Genomic DNA, 25900 nt, shown 5'->3' with positions numbered 1-25900 from the left:
TCATCAACGATTTAGATGAGGGAATTGAGTGTACTATCAGCAAGTTTGCTGATGACACTAATCTGGGAGGAGTGGCCGACACGCCAGAAGGCTGTGCTGCCATTCAGCGAGACCTGGACAGGCTGGAGAGCTGGGCGGGGAATAACTTGATGAAATATAACAAGGGAAAGTGTAGAGTCCTGCATCTGGGCAGGAACAACCCCAGGTTCCAGTATAGATTGGGGAACGACCTGTTAGAGAGCAGTGTAGGGGAGAGGGACCTGGGTGTCCTGGTGGACGACAGGGTGACCATGAGCCGACACTGTGCCCTTGTGGCCAAGAAGGCCAATGGCATCCTGGGGTGTATTAGAAGGGGGGTGGTTAGTAGGTCGAGAGAGGTCCTCCTTCCCCTCTACTCTGCCCTGGTGAGACCTCATTTGGAATATTGTGTCCAGTTCTGGGCCCCTCAGTTCAAGAAGGACAGGGACCTGCTGGAGAGAGTCCAGCGCAGGGCAACTAAGATGATTAAGGGAGTAGAGCATCTCCCTTATGAGGAAAGACTGAGGGAGCTGGGTCTCTATAGTTTGGAGAAGAGGAGACTGAGGGGTGACCTTATTAGTGTATATAAATATATAAAGGGGGAGTGTCACGAGGATGGAGCCAGGCTCTTCTCAGTGGCAAACAATGATAGAACAAGGGGAAATGGGTACAAACTGGAACACAAGAGGTTCCACTTAAACTTGAGAAGAAACTTCTCAGTGAGGGTGACAGAACACTGGAACAGGCTGCCCAGGGAGGTTGTGGAGTCTCCTTCTCTGGAGACATTCAAAACCCGCCTGGACACGTTCCTGTGTAACCTTATCTAGGTGTTCCTGCTCCGGCAGGGGGATTGGACTAGATGATCTTTTGAGGTCCCTTCCAATCTCTAACATACTGTGATACTGTGATACTGTGATAGTGACACAGTTCTCAACCAGTTCTTATTAAGGCCTCTAATCTGGATACTGTAGTATTAGTGGATGCTACTTTTGGCACACGGGTTTTGTAGATGGTGTCCCATTTATAGTAATATCCCCCATGCTACTTTGTATCTTACTCCAGTGACAAACTGAGGGACAGGGTTTCAGAGGCATCTGCCGGTATGATGTCCTGATCCACATGTGGGGCTTTTAACACTCGTGCTGCAGTATGTCAGAAGAGAGTGCACTGCCAGCACCACTCAGCAGAGCTTTCTGATGATGCAGTCTGTTCACGTACGTTAAGGGTAGCAGGTGATATTCAGCCATCTAAGAGTGGAAAGTCTCAAATCCAATAAATGTTTGTTTATCCTAAACCCCAGCTCAGGGATATTTTCCAGGTCTTAAGTCAACAAACTGCTTGCCTCAACACACAGCTGGAGACACCTCAATACAGCAACAGAGCCGTAAAGCAGAACGGAAACATGTTCTTATTGCTGTGATGATTACTTTTCAGCCTTTCCATACTAATGTGGTCTGTGATTCTAGCTGACCTGTTTAATATACCCTTTTACTCTGCTGGAGTTATTTCCAGCATTTTCTTCAACACTTTCTGGGGTAACAACCGTCAGTACTACCATTTCATCCTCTGCCACACACATTCATCTCTCAATTATGTACTTCCCTCCTTCCTTCTGCCATGTCTTCCTTCAACTCCATTTCTTCCTTCTCATCAGCCTCATTTCCTTGCAATATTCCTTACCTCAGCTATCTTGTTACACCATAGCAAATGTGCTTTAATTAAGCTCCATTTCAATACTAAAGATGTAATTACATGTCTTGACAGATGCAAGCGAGACTGGGATCAAGAACTTACTTTCTGGGAACCCTGAGTGCATTCAGCTACGGAAAGATTCATGACACTATTGGGTAGCTCAGCATCACCCTAATGTACTCAGATTCATTGATGAGGAAATTGTCTTTTGCAGCACTTGAAGAGTTCTGTTGCTGGAGAGTGGCATTTGATTGCCTAAAGCTTGGAAAGTCCAGTCAAAAGAAATGTGGGACAATTCTGGCCTGAGCCCAGGCCTGGTGAGGGATGCTGCCTTGGTGAACTTTGGATTAGGTAACCACCAACATCACCTGATAAAGCTCACATCAACCCATGTCTGTCTAGAGGTCTGTGGGGAATGGGTTAAGGTAAGGGGATGTACGCCTTCCCACGCTCATCCACAGGGAGCATGTGCAGCCCTCATGGGGGCAGCCTGCCTCATTCCCAGGCTCTGACGCAGTGGCATGCAATTGGCACAGCACTCACGGGAGCTGATTATTGCCACTGGATTGTAAAGGTCAGAAAAAGGGGATGAAGGAGCTGGGTGGTGATTGGATGAAGGTTTTCCTTGTGGGCCAAGGGGCTGCAAGGTGTGATGCTAGTGCTGTTCTACAACATGAGTTTGTGTTGTGTATGTGGGAGCACCTTCATCTTACTAGCCCCAGAGAGTTCTCAGTCCCTGTTTGTTCCCCACAGACAGCCTCAAACTCCAGCGCTGTGCCAGCAGGAGCAAATGTCCCCTTAAATGTAACATGATAACTTAGAACTGAGTGACGAATACTTCCCCCTTTCCAAGAAAGCTCTTGGGACTTCAAAATAGCCTTACTCTGTGCTGCTTCTCAGACCATCTGAGGCAGCAACAAGAAATGCCAGAGGGAGAAGTTCATCACTCAGGAGCAGTCTGCACCGCTCCACCCAGGCCTGGAGTATAGCACAGGAGATTCATGCTCACAAAGACAATGTGCTCAGTCTCCTCTGATGGAGCTTCTTCTCACTGGATAAGAGGTGAAATAATCCTTGCAGCAATGACCTGACCCAGGGTTTTCCACAGAGAGCCTGAACCACAAGGTAACTAGACTAGTTTTGTTCCAAGCCAGTGAATATTCATCTAAACAGGATTAGTTCCAAAGAGGGAGGTTGGGAAAGTTAGGTCGGGAAAATGTCTATCCCATGCTAGTGAGTATTTTTATGCATGGCCAAAGCATAATGCCATCTGAAATGAGGTGAGGAGGCTACATCTCTCAGTAATTCACACCCAAAAGGAATTAACACAAGACTTTCCTAGCACTCACAAAACACAGATCTCCATCAGATGCCAATTCATTGCCTCCCACTTCTGCAGTGTGTGTTCAGTATGCATTGTGCATTTTGCCTAGATATGCCATTACAGATCTCTTTCTAGCTTTTAGTACTTCCAGAAGTGAAAGCCAATGTCTGGACTCCTTCCCCCTCCCCGACTGTTTTTCTTTCAGGTAAGTGATTTCCTGTAATATTGGTTTCTAGTGGCAGAAAGAAATACACCTATGGGAATTCCTAACACATACACTATAGTGTAAATTATATAGCTGTCTATCTGGCAGCAAAATTGATTTCAGAAATATTCCCATAAATAATATTTACAGTGAGTTCCAAAATACACCTTGCAGTACCCCCCATAAATTTGACAGCTTTTCAAACTGAGACCATTTTCACAAGGAACAAAGCAAACCACTCAAACATTGCTGTGGTTCTTACCAATCTGACACATAATGCATTATTTACTAGCAAATCTTAGCTTCCCTGCATCTCATAATGTGGGTATTTCTCTCAATGGGTGGGAATTGTGTCTTTATTTCCTGTGTAGTCAATGTCTGATTTGGAAATGAAAAGAATTCAGAACTCAGATGAGGGAGCAGTTATGCTTTGTTCACTTGGGGATTCCAGCTGCAGGTAAATTAGTTGAAGGATTTTGCTCTCATTAGCAGTCAGATGATGATAAATTATGCCATGGCACTGCTGTATTCTGACATGGCAGGGGAAAAGTAGGAAGATCTCATCTTGCAGTACAGCACTCCTTGCAATGCAAGTGTTTGTTCCAAGCACAGAGCACCTCTTCGACATTGTTCTGTCCACATGTTTGTGAAAGAACATTGTGAAGCAGTAGCTGTTGTTTTTCTCTCTAAATAGAAACATAACTGAGTCATAGAAAGGGCAAGTGCCTTGCTGAGGTCATCTAACTCAGATGACACAATACAGGTGACACACCAAACCACCATATATCAACAGCCCATTAACTGACTTCTCTTCGGTATGTACTGATGATGTCATCTCATCTCATCACGAGACAATATGATGTCTCACAATGACAGTACAATCTTTCTTATCAGATTGTACCCGTTCTCTTGGCCTAGCTGATCCTAGTGGGTAAGGTACCTTAAAAAGAAAGAACATATCTTCTCTCCCCAGTATCCTCATTACTGCATGTTACCCCATCATGTGTTGTAGGAACGTGCATGTTTTTACAGTTGATACGTTCTCTAATGTCTATGGCAAGATGAGCTTTTAGTCATGCTTTCTAGATTAATTGTAAAGCAGAACACATACAGTGCTGTACAAATATATATACTTACATCACTGTAGTAGTGATGTATTCAGTTAACACACGTAACTGCTGTTTATCGCACACCTTTAAGCTTCTCTCCCCACTGCTCTCTCATCACAAATAGCCCTAGAGCACATTTGAACAGCAGGATAAACCACCTCAAACAGCTTGGATTTATTCTTTTCTGGTTTTACTTACCTTTTTTCCCCAATATTTTAATATCCCTTTCTGAGGATCAATCATCTGCACTTAAACACAACACAGATAAAAAGGTAGCAAGAGGAATTCCACTGGAAGATTGCTGAGAGTGTTTCTCTAGGGGATGCAAGTCTACGAGATCAGGAGTAAAAGAAAGGTAAATGCCTCTAAACACTGCAGGGGATTTTTTTCATTTTTCAAGAAATTGTTTTAAAATGGCTCTGGTTCTGAGTAACAGTAAGTGAACCACCTTATAGCTGACTTCCAATACTGGTTTCTAAAGAAGCTTACCCTCACGTCCCCAAGAGTGATCCCAGACTGTGCTTTGAGTCACAGTCAAATCATTCACAACTGGGTGTGAAGGCGGGAGGCACTTCAGCTGCTCACTGCATGTACCCCTGCTACTGTCTGTCCTTTAACATCCTGTTGGAAAAGCCCCCTGAGCTGAACAGCATTTACAAGCAGCAACAGCAGCACCATGTGCTCTGTCTCCTGGAGATGTAATTCCACACTGCTGCTTCATGCAGCACTGGGGAATAAAATCCCCAGTGTGAGTTCTAGGGCATTGAAATGCCCTACATTTCATTCAAAACATTGAGACCTATCCCAGGGAAAGATAAGTCCTGTGGTGATGTATGGCAGTTTCCTCAGACCAGCCTACAAAGCTCTGAATCATGTCAAAACCAGACCAAGAGCCCCACTGTTGGATGTTGGCACCTGGCATGAAGGCAAGTGCACACAGTGCAGCTGAAACTCAGAATGGCTTAAGGCAAAAATGTACCTTTTTCCTTCCCAAGTGTAATGCTTTCCTTGCTCCTCAGGCTATCCCCGTGTGATCTAAATGTGCTTCCTCTGAAACCTTTACAAAAGTAAACCTGTACAAGTCTTCTCTATCTTAATCACACATACAAGTGGTCAGGATTTGTCACGGAGCATCAGAACCATGTACGGTGTGGAGTGTACTTTGCTGTCACTAGTTGTCCCAGTCTAGTGCAGGGGAGGGAAAGAGTGCTGCATTTCCATTTGTTCATTGGGTTATTACCTGCTGTGGCCCCAGTCTCTGGTTTAGGCTCTGCTTGTAGCGGTCAACAGGCTGAAGTCCTAGTCCTGTAGAATGCTGACCCCTGGAGGTACCATGAGGCACAGCAGCTGGCTATATGGCTTTGGGGACAGTAACTCCAATATCAAAGCTCTCCATATGGACCATAGGCGTCTTACCTCCAGCTCCCGGAGCACATTCAGATCAGTCGGTGAACAATTAGGAAATACCACACTGCTTCAGAGCTCAGAAAAGCTCAGAAGAAAGCCCAACAGCTAAAGACCGCCAACATCAGGGCTGAAATGGGCTGTGGGTGAAGATGCTTCCAGAGCATATGTCAACTGTAAGACCTCTCAGAAACTGACTCCAGCTATTCCAACAGTTCCCTAGGACCAAGTCCTACTTCTCACTGTGATTTAGCTTGAAGACTCTAAGGTGGCGATTCTTCGTGTGTTTGTTACAGAGAAGTATGACAAACAGCAAAAAGCAGTGTTGAAACAAAAAATCCTATTACAGCATAATGGAAGTCTAAGGCAGTCAAGGGACATTTCTTGATTTTATTAAAGTAAGTTAACATCGAAAGTACAAAGCATTTCAGGTGCAAAAGACAATGCTATTGGCATGGGAGAGGTGAGTCTTCTTCAGAAATGTGTAAAAGAACATATGCTTGTCCTGTCATTTGGCTTCCTCACAACTGCTATATCTAGACATAATAACTAATTAGGTGACACCTAGGAACCAGGCAAGTTTTCATGTGGTGAGATACACATTCGTGCCTCGAGCTGGCCTCCCTTTAGTATTGCAGCAGACTGCAGGAATGACTATTTTTACAGAGGCCACTGTTAGGTCCCAGTAATGTCTATAACAGGCTGGTGGCAAGCACAAAATAATCAAGTGCCTGATGGGAAAGGCTGCAGCGCCTTGACATAGACTTCATGTTACGAGATCACAGGGTAGTGTCTGACTTGGCAGCCAAGTGTGACTTAGAAGCCAATTACATTTCTTCTGAAAATAAGTATGGCTGTGCTGTCAGGGAGAGATGCACTGTCACCGTGACTTGCACAGATAAGAAGGAATAGGTATGGCTAAAGTCAGTCAAGATGCTCCAGGGTCCCATCAGGTCATAAAAAGGACACTGCCTTAATTGGGAAGATACCAGTCAAAAGGCCATAATGGGAGGTGGGTCAAACACTCATGATCCAGAGTGACTCCTGGCAGGGAAATTAGGCAGGAATGTCCCTGTGTGATAGAGGTGGGAAATTAAGGACTTGATTGGTTTGCTCAAAGGGGAGAAGAGTGCAAAGGTGCCCATGGTAGCCTCGAGGGAAGGGAATGTTCTTCATCCTTGCAGCAGCGGGGTTGCTGGCAGGAGGGGCTCTGCAGCCTCAGCACAGGGCCAGCCCTTCACAGGAGCCCTGCGAGCACTTCAGTGCTAGGCAGGGGCTGAACAGCAGAGGCTGGCTCTGCCCTGGGGCCAGGGCTGGTCGGAAATGCCAGGGAGCAAAATGTCTGGTTCAGGGACATGGTGAACCCACCGAACCTGCAGGGTGGCTCCTCGCACAGCTTTCAGAAGGACTTGGGTCTTGAAAGTGATATCTTGAGCTGCATCTTGGTCTGCTTCTTTCCAGTAAATCCTTGCTTCTGACACGCTGGGATTGCTTCTGACAAGCAAGAGCCTGCCTCTGAAGCTGATGCCAGCTTCAGCACAAAGGTTTGTCATCTCTTGTTTGTCCCCTGTTTTAGGCTTTGCTCAGATGTAACTTACAGCCGGTCAGTAGCTGTTCATGTGCTATATGAACACCTGTTTGTAAGTTTAGGTGCATCCTTCTTAAGAAAAACAGGTGACCAAGTAGGGAAGGAAGAAGGAGGAGTGACATGTTGCTGCAAGCTCTGACCCCGGCTTCAGTCAGACTTAGTGTTGTACCACAATGCTGCAGACATAACGGATTGTCCCTCGGGGGACACTGTCCCACCTACTCTGCTGTATCTGAATGAACAGCAGAGAAATCAACATGGCATTACTCAACTTCACAATGAACCCTCTGCTCACTTAAGTAACAATCCTGCCCCTCGCACCTAATATCCCAGGCATCACAGCTTGGTTTTTTAGTATCTGCAAGTGTTCAAAGCTGAGGTGTTCTCCTTTAACAGCATAAAGGGTAGGCAAGTGGCCCCTAGGAAAAGCCACTGCTTTGAAAAGCAGACATGAGCTGGCCCCTCACCTTGTAAACGTTTAATAGCCAGCATACAATACTGGAGGAACCATTCAAATGTCTTGGTGTTCCCACCAGTCTCTGTTAGCGTCTTCTTCCACTCTTGTCCCCAGAAGCCTCCTCCCCAGCACACAGCTGCTATCCCTGCTCATGGGTAGCTGCACCCCAGTGATGCAGATGGTAATCCTAAAGAGCAGAAGGCACTGGAGCAGACCAATAGACCCTGCTGCGGTTAAGGAAGGTGCGTAGCAGGCTTTGAGCCAACTCCGTGGCTATCCTGCCTCTGGGAAAGAGGCTACTTTGCAGCAGCACAGCCAAAGTGTAGGAAACGGGGTGAAGTTCTGTCTTCCCTACACAGAGCAAAGAGGATCTCTGCAGGAGGACGAAGGTCGTGGGTGAGTTTTTGGTAGCAAAGCAAGAGACCTTCAAAGGGCAGGGTTAGGAGTTAATCTTCTAAACAGAGCAGAAATCCATTCAATGGACTTGTACCCAACTGGCTGGGCCTCACCCTGAGCTGCTCCGAACAAACACTGACAATTTGGGAGCAAGTTTTAAAAAGCTTTATGAAAAAATCCCCAACATAAAAAGCTCCAGAGCTGTTCCCAGCTACGTGCTTCTTTCACACCAGCAGCAGAAGGTGGCAGAAAGAACCCAAAAGCACAGAAAATACTCCAGAATTGTCTGTAGGACTTACTTCTTCAAGTAAGGCCTTGCACAACAACTTGTTCTTGAGCTACCAGCACAAGTGTGACCTGGGCTGCCAGACATGGGGTAGATTACTCCAAGCTCCTGAGAGATCAGTGACTGATATGGTTCCCTTTGGGGTTGTGTTTTAACTAGGTATGAGAAGCTCTATTGTGAGAACATCCACTGTGACTCAACCTTACTTTCTTGCTCCATCATGTCATGACTTGATCATATGTCCCCTCACTGTTTTCCCCCAGAAAGGCTCCGTTTTCCCACAGACCTCACCACTGAGCTCAGCAACAGCAACCTCATCCGCTTACATGTATTTACATCAAGCCCCTTCAGGTAGGTCCTGGACCCTAAGGTTCACCCAGGGACTGGACATGCTGGAGCTGTCCCGAGGATGACTAGAGGCCCTCAGCCACCAGGCAGGGACCTCCTCTGCATCTGAGGGGCTTCCTTCAGCCCCTGTTCCCTTGGTGTTGTTGGGAAGGGCTGCTCTGGGCCTCCCTCCGTTCACTCCTGGAACCCCTGGGAAGGGCACCACTGGGAGCAGTCTGTGATCCTCTGCTCTGCTTCCTGCATCTGCATCTCTTCCTTAATGCCATCTGTTTTCTCTCTGCTCTTCTTGGTTGACTGTCTGTTCACCTGCCTCTTCTCCCACAGTTGCCCAGTTGCTTTCTCACCCCAACATTAGCACCAGTAATAACAGCCCTTGTTTCTGTGTCAGGGAACAAATTATTTAGGGAGGTGTGGAATTCCAGGCAAGTTTTTCCTACAGATCAGTAAAACATTTAACAATTAGCATGTCATATTTGACAGTGACTCTGCAGACCCTCCCACATCCGGGTGAGGGAGGACTTGAGCCTGGGAGGTATCTCCATTTCCTGGCCTGAGTGTTCTTCCAAGCAGTGTTGCAATCACCCCTGGGCCACCATGACAATTACAGACTTCCAGTCCAGCAAAATGGACTACAGCCTTACAACCCAAAGCATTCAGCTCCTTTAAGCTGCCTCCACACAAGTCATCAGATGGGCAGAGACAACAAATGGAGAGATAAAAAGCACAGTGCCTGAGATTTCTCAAAAAGTAAATGATAACATCTTAAACTGTCATTATTTTCCCTTCTCATTCATCTTTGAGTCCATGGAAAACACATGGTGTGTTCAAAAAAGAACCACATGGGTGTTCAAATACAGGGTTCTTTGGACTCCTGCCTCTGTGCAGGTGTACTTCTGCGTGGCCCGGCTCAGCAGTGCGGTATGTGGCATTTGGGAGTTTGTTTTGTTTTTTCAGGAGAGCTTAGTGACCTACTAAATATTATGGAGCAGATAAGGTCTGAAATCAATGTTCTGAGTTACTGAAAGTCTGCCAAACAATGGAACAGTTTACTTAACTAAATTAAATATATTTCTTGCATCGACTTGAGAAAAAACATTTTCTTGGTGCAAAATTGAAACATCACTTAATTTCAACTTAAATCAAGTAGACCGAACGCATCATGCCAGATGCTCTGCTGGCTCCATGCCCTCATGAATTCAATGTGTCCACCTCATGAGGAGGACCACATTTCAAAGTGAAGACGCACACACATACTCTGACTCTACTTAGCTGTCTATTCTGTATAACAGGAAGGGCTGCCTCCCCCCCTCAGCACACAAGATTGCAGAAGGACATTGTATTAGCAGTCCATCTTGATGGCAAGGAATGTTAAAACTAAACCAACTAAGCTATTTTCTATAAGCATACAGCCCCACCCTGATAAGGAGAGAGGCGTGGGTGTCTCCTTTCACCCATGCAGGTGGTGGTCATTCTTACCTACCTAAAGGAACTAGCAATTATGAGCGCCCAACCTAACACACTGTGGAAAAAGCCTCAAAGGCCTCAAAATCATAAGCCCTAAAGTCTTATCATGCTAGTCACTCAGCTAGGCAGTATTTTGATAATCTTGGACATATTTCTGTAGCCTGTCAGGATGAGTGTTAGCCACACATCCTAGATGTGCTTGGTCTGGGGTGAGTGGTGAAGGAATGCAAAACAAAATCCCTGCAATTTACAGCAAATTCTGAATGACCCGCAATCATATCTACCTTAGAACACAGAATAAAGAATAATGCTGTGCCAGCATGACCTCCATGTCCCACAAAAACTAATAAAGTCAGGATTTGCTGAGTGTTCTGATTTTGCAATATGAGAGGTATTTTAGAGGAGTGCAAGAAATACCCACTGAATAACATGTGCCTGGCTGGAAGTCTGCAGGACCTAGCTTCTCAACAGGGCAGAGCACAGCCAGCATGTGAGACATGGCTGGAAACACAAAACTCATGGTCTAGCTCTTCAGTGCACCACAGAAGTACAAGGCTGCTATAAAAGCCATCTACCTGGAATTTGGGTCTTTGGGCATACAACAAATGATACCTGCTTTGGCTGGAAATGGGGCCATGCCACTGATGTGAAGGGGGTGTTTCTTTCTTCTTTGCAGCTTTTTATTATTTGTTAATAGTCAAAAGGGGTAAGTGCCACTTCTCACACCTTGATCTTCTTTTTGACTAGGTGATTCTTGAGTGCTGTCTCTTCCAGGACCCCCAGAGGAGTTGCATTTATCAGCAACAACCTTGCAGATGAGAGGTGTCACAAGTGGTTGAGACATACCCTACTCACCCACATTGTGGCCTTCGACATGTCATACTCACACCTCTTTAGGCCTAGTCTTTTTGCCTTTTGGCAGGAATTGCTTCATGAGGGAACTGTCTTCTTCAGATAAAACTAACGTACTAATATGATACTGGTCTCATTAGACCATATTAACCACTGTTGAAATACAGATACTTATATGTTGGGCCAAATAAGTCAAACGAGTCAAATATTGTTAGATAAGACATACATTTTGGGATCACGGATTTGAGGAGCTGCCATAAAAAGAGAACAAAAGGACCATCAGGGCTGAAGAAGTTTGACTGATAGGTAAATATACCTTGTGGCAAAAATTGACAGCTAGACGCTGCATGTTCTTCCCCAGTTATCCGATTTGTGTAACATTTCAGTTCATAATGGTTCCACACTTTACAAAGGTGATACTGCTTTTCTTTCAGAACAAACACTGCTTAATAAGCGAGAAAAAAGACTCTAAATCGTCAAAACACAAAGACATCAGACAAAGGAAGAAAACATACTGTGAGACAAAATGAAGACCAACTCTTCTTCATAAAAGCACACAGTAGCATTTTTCCTCTTTTTCATTCACTTCCTGTCACTATTAAAAAACAAACAAACAAACAAAAACAAACAATGCGCAATAGTCTGATGAACTGTGAGCATTTTCTCTGTGGTATCAGGGCTGCTGCAGGGCAACCAGACCAGGACAACAAACAGGACAACTCCAAGTCAGTCTGAGTTGTATGCCTACCAACCATGGTGATTTACTTAGATTTTGTATATAGAATATTCAGTCATTTTCAAAACATGGAAAAGGAACTATCCTTCCACTTGGGACATTGGACATAAGCTAAATGCTTTCCCTGGTATTTATTGACTCTTACAAACAACATACACATGGGCAGAAGAGTGCTGTTTAGTTGCAGCCAATGCTTCTAGTGCCTTGACACTTCTGGGGGAACAGGGAGAAGCTTGCAGTCATTGAGAGAAACCACAGCAGTCTGAGAGAAACCACTATGCCTTAAAGCAACCCCTCCTACTGCTCTCTATGTTCCTCCTGCTAATATATGGAAGTATTTGTTCATTTTGCAGAGGTCTGAACCAAGGCAAGTGCCCACCTCCCTTACAATGCCAGGTTTCCCCATGGCACATGGGCAGAGAAGGGAGGTTCAGTCTTATCTAGGAAACCCTTCATTCTGTGTTGCCGCAGGGCCAGGATTTGAGCCCACCAGAGAGCATTCCTGATGCATGGAGGACAGCTGCATCAACTGAACAAAGAAATTAAGGACAAGAAACTCCTAGAGATTAGAGGAATAGCCACTGGCTTTTGTACCTCCTGTCTGTGCCTAAGGAAACCTCACCATGACTGTTTTTACTTCTCAGCATGGGAACTGCATGACTCCAGCAGATCAGCACCTCTGGAGAACAAGTTCCTTGATTAGTTACTGAAGGAAGAGTTCTGATTATCTGGGTACACTCAGATTTCAATATGGCTTGTGTCAGAACAGCTGCTTCTGCTCCTTTCAAAGATAAATAAACCCTCCCCCAGCCCTTCTGCTTTTCCTCAGTCTTAACTGATCATTTGCTCTGCAGGACTCAAAATGGGATTTTTTTCATTGCCCGTGAAACAGACAAAAATGACAAATGACATTTTTCCTCTGGAGCAATGCACCCCCTGTTCAGGCAGAAGCTTCAATTTCCATCACATGAGCTGCTCTGGAAGTCCTGAACATCCTCTGATTCCTCCAGCAAAGGCTGCCAACACCTCCCAGGATCAGGCTCTTGGAAAAACATCATGTCAATGAGAAATGATGTCCACAGCCTGTGAGGGCTGCAGGTAGCAGCCTTTCCTAGCCGATGTTACCCCTGCTAAAGTTGATGCTACTCTGTGTTTCAATACCCAGCTTGTTACTTTCTTAAAAGGGAAATAACACTGTGCAAAAGCATTTAAGAGACAGAAGCAACACTACAACTTACAACACAGACATGCTACAAATCAAATTAATATATACATATAATTAAGACAAAAAGAAGGAGTTCAAATGTGTACCTGTTGGACAGAAGCTCTGATTTCAAGGTGTTATACAGCTCTAGAAAATCAATGACTGCACAGCATAGTGGGCTTGATAAACCTTATCAAACCTCTCACGGCCCTGCAACCTACTGGGAAAACCAGAAAGAGCCCTATTTTTCCGTTAGAATAGAAGCAGATTGTATGTCAACACATTCTGTTTTAGGTCTTCCAGGTTTTGTTTTTTGTGACTTAAAGGTTTGCCACATCTCCAGCTGAAATGAAGCTTTTCTCTCAACAGAAAGCAGGCAGAGCTGTAGCTATAGAAGTTTACTGAAATTAATTTTACAACTGACTGTTGATTTTTGAAAATTACATAATTTGGATGCCAGTCTTGAGATACCTCAGAGTGCTTCCATTTTCAAAAGATGCTGAGCATTTGACTGCTGAATGTCTCAAAACCCAGACAGCCCCAAACTACTGATGTTTAAGTGTTCACCATTTACAGTTGACTGACTGAAAATGCTGTCTTTTGGGGATACTGTAATTAATTTTATCTGTTTGGGTTTTATTTGGTAAAGCCAATAGGAGTTTCTAGCAGCTGTACCTACAGATCCAGTGTAAATGATCAGGTATTGAAAAATGGGTGTATTTCTGATACATCCAACAAGTGCAGAAAATGGTGAACCATCAAAAAACATGGTTCACAAGAGAGTAACTTTTTTGTACAGTAGTTCTGAAAGAAAGCATAGCCACTTCTGCTTCAAGAGTTCTTGGTCCCAAAACTCAGCCTTCTTTCTCCTAGCTATGCCTGCTAAGGAGGAAAATCCATGATATACACATTGCTGCCCCTAAGGAGGAAAAAGGTCTCCACCACCTCTTTGCTTGGGAGACATGGCAGTGGTGGAGACCTCTGCCCCCTTGCTTATCAGAACAAGACTGTAGTCATTCCCAATATGAAAATGTAAGGTCCTGTCTTTCCACTTGTTGCTCTCATTTGAAAGCAGCTCACCCTCTTCACATCACACCAAAGCTCCTGGGCAAAGCCCTTTCTTGGGATGCTGGCTGGTGAGAGCAGACAGAGGACAGGGTTACTGGTAGGACCTAAGGCAGACAAACTTCCTGGAACCCTAAGTGAAGGAGTTAAATTTCCAAAGTGCTCCACCCTGAGTTCCTTTGCCAGCCTGGGGACAACACCCATCAGGGAGCGGAGCCCCATCCTCTGTTCCTCGTACCAGATGCTCTCCTCACCTTTGAACCCCTTCCAGGCCATCAGGCAGAAGGGTGACTTGGCCTCCATCTGCGTCAGGGGTGTTGTATGTACATGTCCTCGTAGAGGAGGCAGTATGGGCAGAGCTTGTGACCTTTGGGTGCTCATGGTAGACCCGGCCATAAAAACTCTGCATTCACCCTGATTTTTTGCTTCATGCTATCCATTCTGGCAAAACCCAGCCTGTTCTGGGAGTCTCTGGGCAAACCAGTGTCACCAGACACGTGCTCCCGTAAAGTTCACATGTCCAGGTACTGGCTGTTGTATTTCACCACCATGGACAGCAGGGCCTGGGGGTTGTCATCTCCTCCACTTCTTCTTTATGAGAATGGGAGAAGCAGACAGCTTTGTGAGAGCAGGCACCAAACATCCCAGCGTTGCTCACAACATTAAGCTTCTCCTTGAGCCGATGGTGGAAGAGCTGAAGGTGTTGCTGGTGATGGAACAGCCAGCACCAGTATTCCTCAAGATCCTGTCCAGGTCTCATTGAATAGTGCGGAGGGTTGTGGCTAAAAAGTCAGACCCATCTGTTTTCCTTTGTTGAGCTTCGTTGCTCGGATCTGGAACAGGAGGAAGGGGAAAGATATGTCAAAGTGCTTACGGGAAGGAAATGTGTAGCAGATGGGGAAGACATGTTTAGGGCTTGTCCATGCTCTTTTCTGAAGGAACCTCCAGCAGGTTCTACCCTTCCCCAGACTTCCCCAGAACTTCCCCAGAAGTTTGTTCCTGGGCAGGCTTAGAGTCTTGGGAAGAGCCTACATGTTTACCTAAGCAAAAGAGATGGGTAGAAACCCCATGGTGCAAGGATGCTCAGACAGAGCAGATACATTTCTGTGGCCAGCAAGACTTCTGCACAAGCTGTAAAAATTCAGATTCAGAAGAGAGGAGCTAAATTCCTGGCTTTTGTGAAGTGAATGAGGGTTTCAGTCACACTGAGGTGTGACGGTGCAAATGTGTGAGCTACCACCTGGGCATAATACTCTACTTCTGCAGTAACCTGTTACTTATGGAATCTTTTCAAGCAAAGGAGGAAGAGGAGGAGGAAAAGGAGAAGCAGTAGCAGTTTCTTCTTTTGGCCATGAGATGTCAGTATTGCAGCCAGACTGCCAGTCATCTTTAATTTGCCAGTACCTTAGAATAACCTAACACAGAGACATGTTTGTAAAAATGTGAGTGTGGCTTTTCCCCTTTGGCTCTCAGCCACAGTCCTTATTTTTGATTTGTGCACTGATTTTGCTGTGAGTTCATTTCTGGAGAAAAATCCTGAAATGCCCTGAATTGCATTGGCTCACTCTGAGAGCAGAAATCATGCAAACAGTATGGGTTCTTAGGGTAAGAGAAGGAAATCTTGTCCCACGGGCCACGAGGCCAAGGCTGTGTACAAATCTTATCTACAAGAAAATCTTTAATATCATCCGGGTTTTCCAAGCTACTGGCTTTACCATAAAGGCAATGGGGTGTGAGTTAGAAAATGTTACAGCTTTATTAACAGAAAGGTCCAAGAAAAAACTTGGAAGGTCCCCACAACCACAAAAACTTAAAGACGGCTGAAACCCCATTTCTTTCCGAACTTTATGATAACTTCATTTGACCAGGGGGACTGGTCGCCACCTGAAAAAGCAGTATTTTGCTGTTTTCTGACCTTAGTGATGTCCATGTAATCTCTGAGTCCTTTAGTCAGGAACCAGTATCTTGACACGCTGAGAGCATAGAGGGTGGCCTTGATGGTGTTAGGGTTCATAGCACTGATACTCAGGTACTTGAGGCCATCATCAAAATTAAACACAGGAACCTTGCTGAGCTTAGTTGAATACACTAGAAAGCAAACCAAAATGGGGATGAAATAGCTTGTCCTAATGACATGCTGCCATTCCTGCCTATGAGAAACTTAGTGTTTTGCACAAAATGTGAGAAATTTAAGGAATATGAAACACAGCTCTTTCCTGATGATTCCCCACGACTTTATGCACTGAAAATTCGGACACAGCAGGAGGAGCACCAACACAAAGTCACCCTAATGTTGCCACAAAGCTAAAAATGTACTGCCACACATGGCACAATATGTAGGGCCAGCAATAGAGAAGGAGTAACACAGCATCTTTTACCTTGCTGCAGAAACAGTGGGTGGGTGACAAAGGCAAAGGTTTTTCCTTTGTGAGCCAACTCAGGAGCAAGGGAAATATTTGTCCTGTACCTATATGGCCTGACTCTGTGCTGCCAGGGTGACACACCACCACCGATGTCTGCTGCACTGGATGCAAGCTGCACTGGCAGTGCTAACCAAGTAGGATTTTCCACTCATACCCACCTCTACTCCCTGTTAGGTACAACAGAATCAGGCCCTGTTGCTTCAATGGACCAAAGGCAGGTGCATCTTGATGGATACCATGAGTTAAGTGGACACGCAGCATGCATTTCTTAAAAGGAGATCCTCAGCCCCACAGGCAGGCAGTGAAAGTAGAAGATTGATGGAGAACCCTTTTATAGATGTTCAGACACTTAATATTCTTTATGAAAGAGTAATACATTTTTATGATGCCACTATAATTTTATTATATCCACTGTAAGTCTACTTCTTACAGTGCTGCAGCTAATGAATTCAGCAGCTCAGTGCATGCTGGCTGTGAAATAGCTGTGAAAGGTTGTTCTGAACATCCATGCACTGAGTTAGTGATCCCCACGATGACCATCTCACTGCTGCAGGAAAAGGGAAAAGGTGGTACTCTCCGGGGAGCTAATGGATTTCTCCTGTTAGCCTTCCATTCCGCAGTCCTAGCAGACTGCTACTGCAGCCCCAGAGGTGTAACTCTGCACACTGGGAAGAGGTGATTTATGAAGAGGTTTTTATTGCAGTTTTTGCTGTTAATATAGTATATAAAAGGTAAAGGGATTGCATAAACCCAACTGAAGAACCCACTGCAAGCAAAACAAGCTCACACTGCTGGCTCACCCAAAGACTTCTTCTGAGAGCACCAAGGCCACTTTGGGAAAGAGCCTACTAAAACGAAGAGCCTAACCATACAGTGCTGGTTGCCTTGAAAGACATAACAGCACCAGCCTCACTTAAGTTCTCATGCTGTGATTAATCCTACAGGTTTTAATTCTGACAGGCCTTGGTGTGAAAATTATGGTGGCTATTTCTTGAATCACAGGATCACTTGGATGATCTATTGAACCACAAGAATAGACAGACTAAGATGGACTGTGGCTTTCCAAGTCAGGGTTTATCATGCACTAGGAAATTGAGTTACAGTTCCTGGATTCTCCAAATTCCAGGTTTTCAAAACGGGCATCTGGTTTGAGCTGACCTCTGATAGTTGACAGTGCAAACAGCATTTTATCAGTGCTACTTCAGCCCTGAACTGGGACAGTGAGTCAAGTGCTGCATCAGAACAGGATCCACAGACAGCTGTCTAGGGATGTTTCATACCTTATGCACGGTGATTCCCACTAAAGACCATATCGCTTCTTCCTTTTCTTCTCACTAGGCGCTTTGCCCTCAGAACTACAAAAATTGGCATGAGTTGCTCTAAAAGAAAGTGTAGCCAGGTAAGAAAGAGAGGGTGACTGTGAGCAGTGCATTGTGACAGTTTTAATACTTGCAGCAAAGGAGTCTTAGCGTAACAATATAAAATGAAATGAAACGATGGCAGGCATTTATCAGCTACCATCTGTAAGGGTGTTATATCATCAGAAGGCAGGAACAAGAACTACCCAATTTTCCACTCCTGCAGGAAACAGATAATCCTTGCTTCTTCTTTTATTTATTTATGTTTAAATCAGCATAATGAAGATTTGCTTTCTTTAGTCCGTAAGAAAGCAGTTTAACCCTTTCATTCTCAGGCAATGTGAACTTGTCCTGAAGAAGGCTGGGATCTTGCTTCGAAAGCAAACCAGCGCATAGGCTCTGTTTAAAGATGAGGGTACTCCCATGCTGCCTTCCTCGCTGACTTCAGTGGCTGCAAATGAAACCACAAGGCTCTTGGCCTGACATCACTTGTCAGCAGCCAGATGATGCTCTAGGAATCTTAAATTGTTTCTGAACACCTCGTGGAGTGCCCGATGGAGGCGTTGGGACACTGCCAGAGACACTGACAAAACCTACACCCTTGCCAGGCGTTCCCACTTGGACCTGTCAGACGGAATTTGTAAAAGCATTAAGCAGCCAGGAACACACATCCCATATCCAGAAGGGCCTTGCTGGTGCTCCGGGTTATAATCACAGCAACAGTTGCATATTCTGGATCAAGCCCCATGATACAGCCTTTTTATGTGTGGAGCTCACAAGCTGCTAGTGAAAGCACACAAGTCCTGACTCAGAACAGCTGTAGGTATGCTGAGAGTAACTTACAAACGTAGAGAAGATCTTGCACCTAAGTTGTAAGGCTGTGTTCCCTCACCCCTAACATGTCTTTTGCCTTTCTCTTCCTGGAGGTCACCTGGGGGCTTATTGTCAAACAACACTTCAGGGAATTCAGGCTAGGTGTTAGAATGCACAGCACTTGAGCAGCACAGAAATAATGACGATTCTGTTGAAAAAGTCATTTTCATGTTCAGTTTACCTGGTTGCACACTGCAAAGTCACACACAAAAACACCATCTGCAGAGGCACAGCACCTCTTGCCGAACTTCTGTCACTGAGGTGATACATCATACAGGAAAAAACCATTTACATTTGTCATTGCTTGCCAAAACATGCACACACCCTAATCAGTACAGACAACTATGCATGCAGCTCTTATGGTTTGCAGGTGCTCCACACCAGACCTTTGAAGTTGAAATGCACATGGTAAATGTCTATAGACATATGCTACTCTGCTGGTTGCACTGTGTGTGTGTATGGCGAGGGAAGAAGGGGTGCATTGCCAGACAAGCTAGTAAGATGCCATAAAACCTCACAAGATCTCAGGCTGGGTACATCTCTATTTTCTTCCCCTAAAGCAAAGGCTACTTCTCACACAGCACTTGCTCACACTGCAAATGAGTAGTCACTCCCTCAGTGGCACTCCATTAGAAAAGCTGGGGGTTGTATTCATCTTCCCTCTATGCAAAATACTAATCCCCTAACCAATCTACCCTAAACAAAGAAAATGAAGACCTCTGCCATATCTGGAGGTTCCTAAGATCCACACATTCCACTCATCTTTAACTGCCCTTTACTCATTTCTGTGCTAGCCCATGTGTGATAATGCTGACATTAATACAGGCTCATGGCAGATACCACTGTTGTCCAGAAAGAGGAGGCTTTTAGATGCTGTTTGGAGCCACTGAGGTGGCATGCAGGCACCAGGCGTCTGGTTCAGCACCATCATGGCCTGTTTCCTGTCTGCTGAGCAGTTTGATGGCCACATTTTACCACTGTGTAACCAGTCCCTTTTCCAAAAGGGGCTCTGGTCCCAGAAGCCTAAATGACACAGATAACGTGGAGAGGCACCCCCCATGAGCAGATGGCATTGCAGAAGTACCTGGCTTTGAAATACAGACAATGTTTGTCTGCTCAACAGTTTCCTCAGGGAACCCTCTGCACACAAGAACATCTGGCTGTGCTGCACCTCCAAAAGGTTTCTGAGCGTCCCTCACCAAGACACACAGAAATGTCCTTCCAAATGCTGATGAATGGCATCATCTTGTATTACCAGGTTAATGGCTCCATGGCTAGCAGCATCCTATCTCCTCAACACTCAATGCCTCTACTTACCTTTCCCTCAGTGTACATTTGAAACAGTTTTTCTCTCCAGTCCCTGTTCTGTTTGCCATTTTGCATGGGACAAGAATAACTAAAAATATTGTACTTGCAAGTACACAAGGAGCTCTGAGGTGAATAATCTACATGAAGAATTTTGTCTTCAAACTCTTCCAGATGTTGTTTCCTCACATGTTTCAGTAGACACTAAGAATGCTCATGTGCTGCCAGTCTTGTATGGGCATTCTCTTCCTGGTACCTGTGGGAATTTGGCCCTTAGAACAAAGTGTCTGTATAAAAATGGACATAGCCATCTTATACATAGCCATCTTAATTTTTTTTTAATCTTATACATAGCCACCTTTTTAAATCTTATACATAGCCATCTTAAAATTATGTTAATTATTCAATTAAAATTATGAAATGCTATCAATAGTGAAGGTCATAACATAGTAAGCCATTATGCTACACTACAAAGAAATCTCATTGATCTTTCCAGGAATAGGTGCCAGTTTCCACTTGTCTTTGGTGCACATTGCAAAGCAAATTACCAGTGAGTTAGAGACCCCACTTTGCCATCCCCAAAACCTATCTGAAGAGGCAATGTGTCATAATGTCTCCAAGCCCAAGCAACTTCCTCATCAGTTGCAGTCATAATATTCTTAAGCAATGTGTTGAGCACAGTGTTCAGCTGTAGTCAGCATCAGTCAGGAAGCTCTATACAGTTTGCGATGTTATCCTGGGGAAGCATTCCAGATTGCCTGAGCTGTTTGCCTAGCTACCCAGAAGGCCTGAACCATCCAAGACTGCACACAACATGTGTATGCTGCTGCTGGCCATCCCTGGCTATGAGAGAAGGAGGAGAGGACATGCAGCCATCCCATGGGCTGTGCAGCACGCTGGTTCTTAAAGCAGCAATCTGGCTAAAATCAGTGTACAAAAGGAAAAGTGAAAGCAGCTCAGTCATCAGAAATATAACAATTTGCTTAGCTGAACTTGCATTAGCCATTTAACACCACAAGCATACTTACTTTTAGATTAAATAAAAGAACATTAATTTCAACCCATGTGAAGACAGCTTTATCCAAGCTACAGAGTTTAATCCAACAAGTTTACTTTGCATTTCCAACAGACAGCAAAAGCACTGGTAGCCCCTGGCCATCACCTGCCCATATCTCACTTCTCTGTCCCTTCATCCAAAGGCTGCTATTTTTTCTTTTCACTTATCAGTGGGACCATGGCAGGACCTTTCACATGATGCCTTCTACTTGCTGTTGTGTTGAGCAACAACACACAGTCCCAACACTAGCACCAAGCAGCAAGAAGGGGATTTATTTACTGGAATTTGCCAGGTGATGGAAATGCAGTCCCAGAATACCTGATGAAAATCATGGTCCTCTGTGTACCTCACCCATGAGGTATAGAGCTCACATAGCTCTTATTGTCCTGCGCTGATGTTCTAACATCAACACAAATACACTGCTGGTCCCTAGATGGTAGTTCCCTGAGTGATTTGGCTTTTTACTTTTTCTCTCGTGTTCCTTTGGCAGAGACACTCTGACGTTCTCCAACACAGTTATCATGTCATGAACACAGCTCAGTGGAATTGCAGTGGGGCTCTCAATGGATTTTTTCCATTCCAGATGTCTCATTTTCATAATATAGAGGCTTTATTAGCTTTAGTTTTCTGTGGTTTTTTAATTTGAAAAACTCTTGAATGGAGAGAAGTCAGACTTGACAAGCAACTGTCTTAAAAGATGCATATCCTTGGAGGAACATTTACTTTTGTTCTAGATGAAAATTAAAACAGAACTATGTGAAGAGCAGACCATAGTGCTGAAATTCTAAGTGCAAAATAAATAATTTCAAGCCAAACTGTTCCTTGGAATTGATGTAACCAGATGAGGTTCAGGAAAATTACTTTAATCCAAAAAGGCTCTCAAGATGTAGGTTTTCAGTTCTACCTAAGTAAGATTAAATGACTACATGGTTCAAGTCAATCTTGCTTCTAATTACATTCCTGAGCAGGGAAGGACTTAATTTAAGCAATTGCTTGAATGTTTTCCTGAAACACAGCCCCAGAAGTTAAAGAGGGTATGACAGCAACTATTTCTTGGTGAGCCTATTTGTACTCTGCTAATTGAAATGCATCACAGGTCCATGGGAATTTCTCAGATAATGCTGACACTGAAAAGTGAGAGAGAGATGTGCTTTTTTTTTTTTTTTATATATATACAATATGCTTCAAATTGCCAAGTAAATTGTTTTCACTTGATTAAAGAAAGCAGTCAACTTTGCAGAAAACAGTTTATTAAATACACAAGACTTGGTTGCTACACCTAATTACAGACAAAACACCATGAATAAAGCATGCACTTATCACAGACATCGATGACTATCTATCTTGATTATTTTAAAATGGCCTTTAATTCTGTAAGCTTAAGGCTGTACCAATCCAAATCTTATAAAATGAAAATAAAAGGTCACACTACAATAGTAGCAAACATTGTACAGACAGTGAAATCAGTCTCTTAACGCAGCAGAACCAGATTTCTCAGAGGTTATCACAAGGGAATAAAAATGGAGCTGAAGTGCTATAAAGATCAGGACATCTGAAATCTGCAGATCAGTAAAAGTGAATGTCATACTCCAATTAGCACACAACCGAATCATTCTTTTCAAAGCCTAATTATCTGACAACTGAGAAAGGGATGAAACTCAGACACCTTTAAAAAAACCAAAAACCCAACCAAAAAAGACCTCTGGTTGTACCATCTTCTTATTGAGGGCACTTTTGTACTATGGAAGTACACTAAAAGAGCATTTTTCAAGGAGGCATCTTACTGAAGTGTGTCAGACAACAGTACAACATGCCCTTGTTTATTCTGATTAGAGTGGTATGCCTTGCAGTAGGGGAAAAACCCTCAACAACCCAACTTAACAAAAACATAGTTCTCAACCGGTACAGGTGACAGACAATTTTGTTGACTTCTTCACCTGTGAAGAACTTCACCCTGTATGAAATTTGTTTCTTAAAAAGACACCTCAGAAACAGCAACATGGCATCCACACAGGTCAAAACCAATCCAGCTGGCGAGTAAAAAGATCACCAACCCTGGAAACCCAGCTGGGGATCTGGGGCTTAAAGTAGGTTATGAAAACTTTCCTAATTTACAACGGCAAAGCCTTTTTGCTTGTTTTTCTCAGGTCTCTGTAAAACTCCAGGAAGAAAGTAATTCAAGAACAATGGGGTTGAACCTGGTCTGAAAATGGACTATAGCTGACAATTTTGCTCACATTTTCAGAAAAAGATCCAGTGATCTTTCCCTTCCCGTCAGATATTCCAAATTTGCAGAGCTTAATGCATTAAAAAGCATTAGAATATTACTGCTCCCTAATGCAGGGGCAAAAGATCTGCGTAAGGAGGTGTCCTGCATGCAGGAAACTACATTTTGAGTGGAAGACGTGTGGTGCTGCTTATGCCAAGATCTCTGCCTTAAACAGCTGATTACAGCTGAGGCTTGCAAAGGGGTCTAAAAAAGGCTAAGTCAGTCCCCAAATTCCACTGGGTTTTGGACAGATTATTCTCTCCTGGCTCCTTTCAGCACCACAGCCTAAGATACAGTATTTCTAAAACAAAACAAAAATAAAAAGAAAGCTTGTCCTGCGATGTAATGTACCTCACACAAAACACAATGACAAGGGCAATGACAGGACTGACAAGTACACTAAAGGCATCACAGTAACTGGGTGGTGGTATCTAAATCGGCCAGTTTGTATCTTGAAACCAGTAAACCACAGTGAAAAGCAAACAAAAGCTACTGAAGCCACAGGCAGCAAGCTAAATCCTGATGTCAAGTCTACACCTATAAAACTGTAACTGCATTTCCAGAGTGCAAACTGCTAAATAAAGGATACTGGTCCCTTTCTTGATTTAAATCTAAGCTGAAGACAATGCAGCTCTATCTAGACTCACAATGGAAGAGAAGAAGATGGGGTAAAAAAACAGCTGCTGTGCTGCAAGAATATGATTTTTTTTTTTCTTTCTTTTAAGTTGGACCAACACCTAAAATAAGCTATGAAGACCAATTGGTAAAATGATTAGTGGAACTGGTGGGACCATGGGGGCTCAGATCTAGCTATAAATGGAAGAAATGCATGACCATGTACCACTGCTTTTTATGTATTTAACATATTTAATGCCAGACAAGCAAAACAATGGAGAAACACATTGCAACTGGTCTCAGCTGGCATCTGCTCTGGCAAAACGACCCTGAAGAAGCTACCAATTTTTAATGGACAGTAAAAGGACCTAGCATTTCTGAAGGGAACCCCATTCCCTCCAAGAGATGGGAACAGAGATCACTCTAGACCAGTACCTGTAAGGATGAATTTAATGCACTCTTATTTTCCCAATCATACAATTTTTCTGGCGACTTGGTATTCTTATTTGAAAAGCCTTTTCAAGACATGTAACAGGCTCTCAGTGCTCAGTAATGATGTAAAACCGACAGTTAGCCTTTTCTCTTTTCCACACAAAACATTAAAGACCAGCCTAGATTCACTGGACGATGCCTGGTGGCTGGGAAATGAACTACACAGGTGTCCATCTCGCATTTCCCTCCTGCCTGTTTCTGTTGTATGATTACAGTGTGGTACAATTTCAGCCTGTCAAAATCTCATCAAAATGAAAATGAATGTGTATGCGTGTGCGTGTTTGCTATACTGCCAGATTCTAAGCAGAGGGTGCAACAGGAACTGAAAATGCAATGTCAGAATTTTTATAAACAAGGCTTGTCTGCCATGAAAGCAGTTGGAAAGAACGAGACCAAAAATCTTTGGCTTGAATTTCATCCAAGTCTCATTTGGCAGCAATGTGTGGCTTCTGTGGAGGCGGAACAGGGACTGGAATCCACCACTTGACCAGGCTGACACTTGTTTACAAGAGCAGGATAACAAGTATTACGAGAGGTAACAATTTCTGATGGTAATCAGAGGGTTGCTTTCATTAAATAGCATTTTAGCATGCTCTGCAATGACTTGGGCAGCCCTGGCTAATCACTAGATCCCTTACCAACAAGAACATTTGGGTACTGCGTGTTCCCTCATTCACAGTTGGCAGACTGCTGCTGCAGGAGGCATAGCTGGGGAAGATGGCTTCTTTTCAGCCCTATTAAAGGTTTTTTTACCCAAATGACAATTAATGAGAAGACACTTTAAAGAAAGATGGAGAGTTCGAGATTTTTTTTTTCCTTTTTCCTTTTTTTTTTTTTTTTTAAGCTTCAAGCTGGTAAGTGATCATCTGTGCAGAACAAGATATTAGAAGTTTGGCACCTCCTGTCTACCACAACATTGATTCCTTCTACAGAAGGCACTAAATACTGGCTTAAAAGAGGAAATGAACAGCAGAATGCAGAGTATTACCATGACACACAAAATACCCTCTAACTGGCACAACTTCAGAGTACAGTTTTCATATACCTACAATGGCGGTGATTATAGCAGCAATGGTTAGCATTTTTACAAGTACCACAGAAACATACAAATATCAGAACATCTTGAAAACGTGCAAAATTTCAACAGCAACATCACTGAATCACACAATGCATAGAATTATCATTATTAATATTATTACTGTCATTTTATTTGGCAAGACAGTGAATATTTTTATTATAAAACAAAACAAAAGCATTAACAAAAATCTACTTTTTTACAAACTGTTCTTAAAAAAGTTGAGTTGCCATTAAAGTCAGTGACTGGAAGTTAGCCTTAGCAAGAGGTTTAACTCTGAGAATG

General features: G+C 43.9%; 1 protein-coding gene and 1 pseudogene across 1 annotated transcript in view; both read right to left on the bottom strand.

Moving 5' to 3' along the window:
- Positions 1–13235: 13235 nt before the first annotated feature.
- LOC133216492 (uncharacterized protein KIAA1958-like) lies at positions 13236–15003 on the bottom strand (annotated as a pseudogene).
- KIAA1958 (KIAA1958 ortholog) overlaps positions 14683–25900 on the bottom strand; it is a 76448-nt gene continuing 65230 nt past the window's right edge. Inside the window, exons 4-5 of the transcript XR_009726657.1 lie at positions 16064–16236; positions 14683–14981 (exon numbers count right to left, since the gene is read on the bottom strand). The gene's annotated coding sequence lies outside the window, so the exon portion shown is untranslated. The remainder of the gene's footprint in view (positions 14982–16063; positions 16237–25900) is intronic.

This window comes from Neopsephotus bourkii, unplaced genomic scaffold, assembly GCF_033783945.1.
Source record: "Neopsephotus bourkii isolate Nb327-2 ecotype Australia unplaced genomic scaffold, CSIRO-AGI_Nbou_v1 NB_1057, whole genome shotgun sequence".
Lineage (NCBI taxonomy): Eukaryota > Metazoa > Chordata > Aves > Psittaciformes > Psittacidae > Neopsephotus > Neopsephotus bourkii.
The sequence above is the reverse complement of the archived record's forward strand: the minus strand, read 5'-3'. Positions and strand labels throughout refer to the sequence as shown.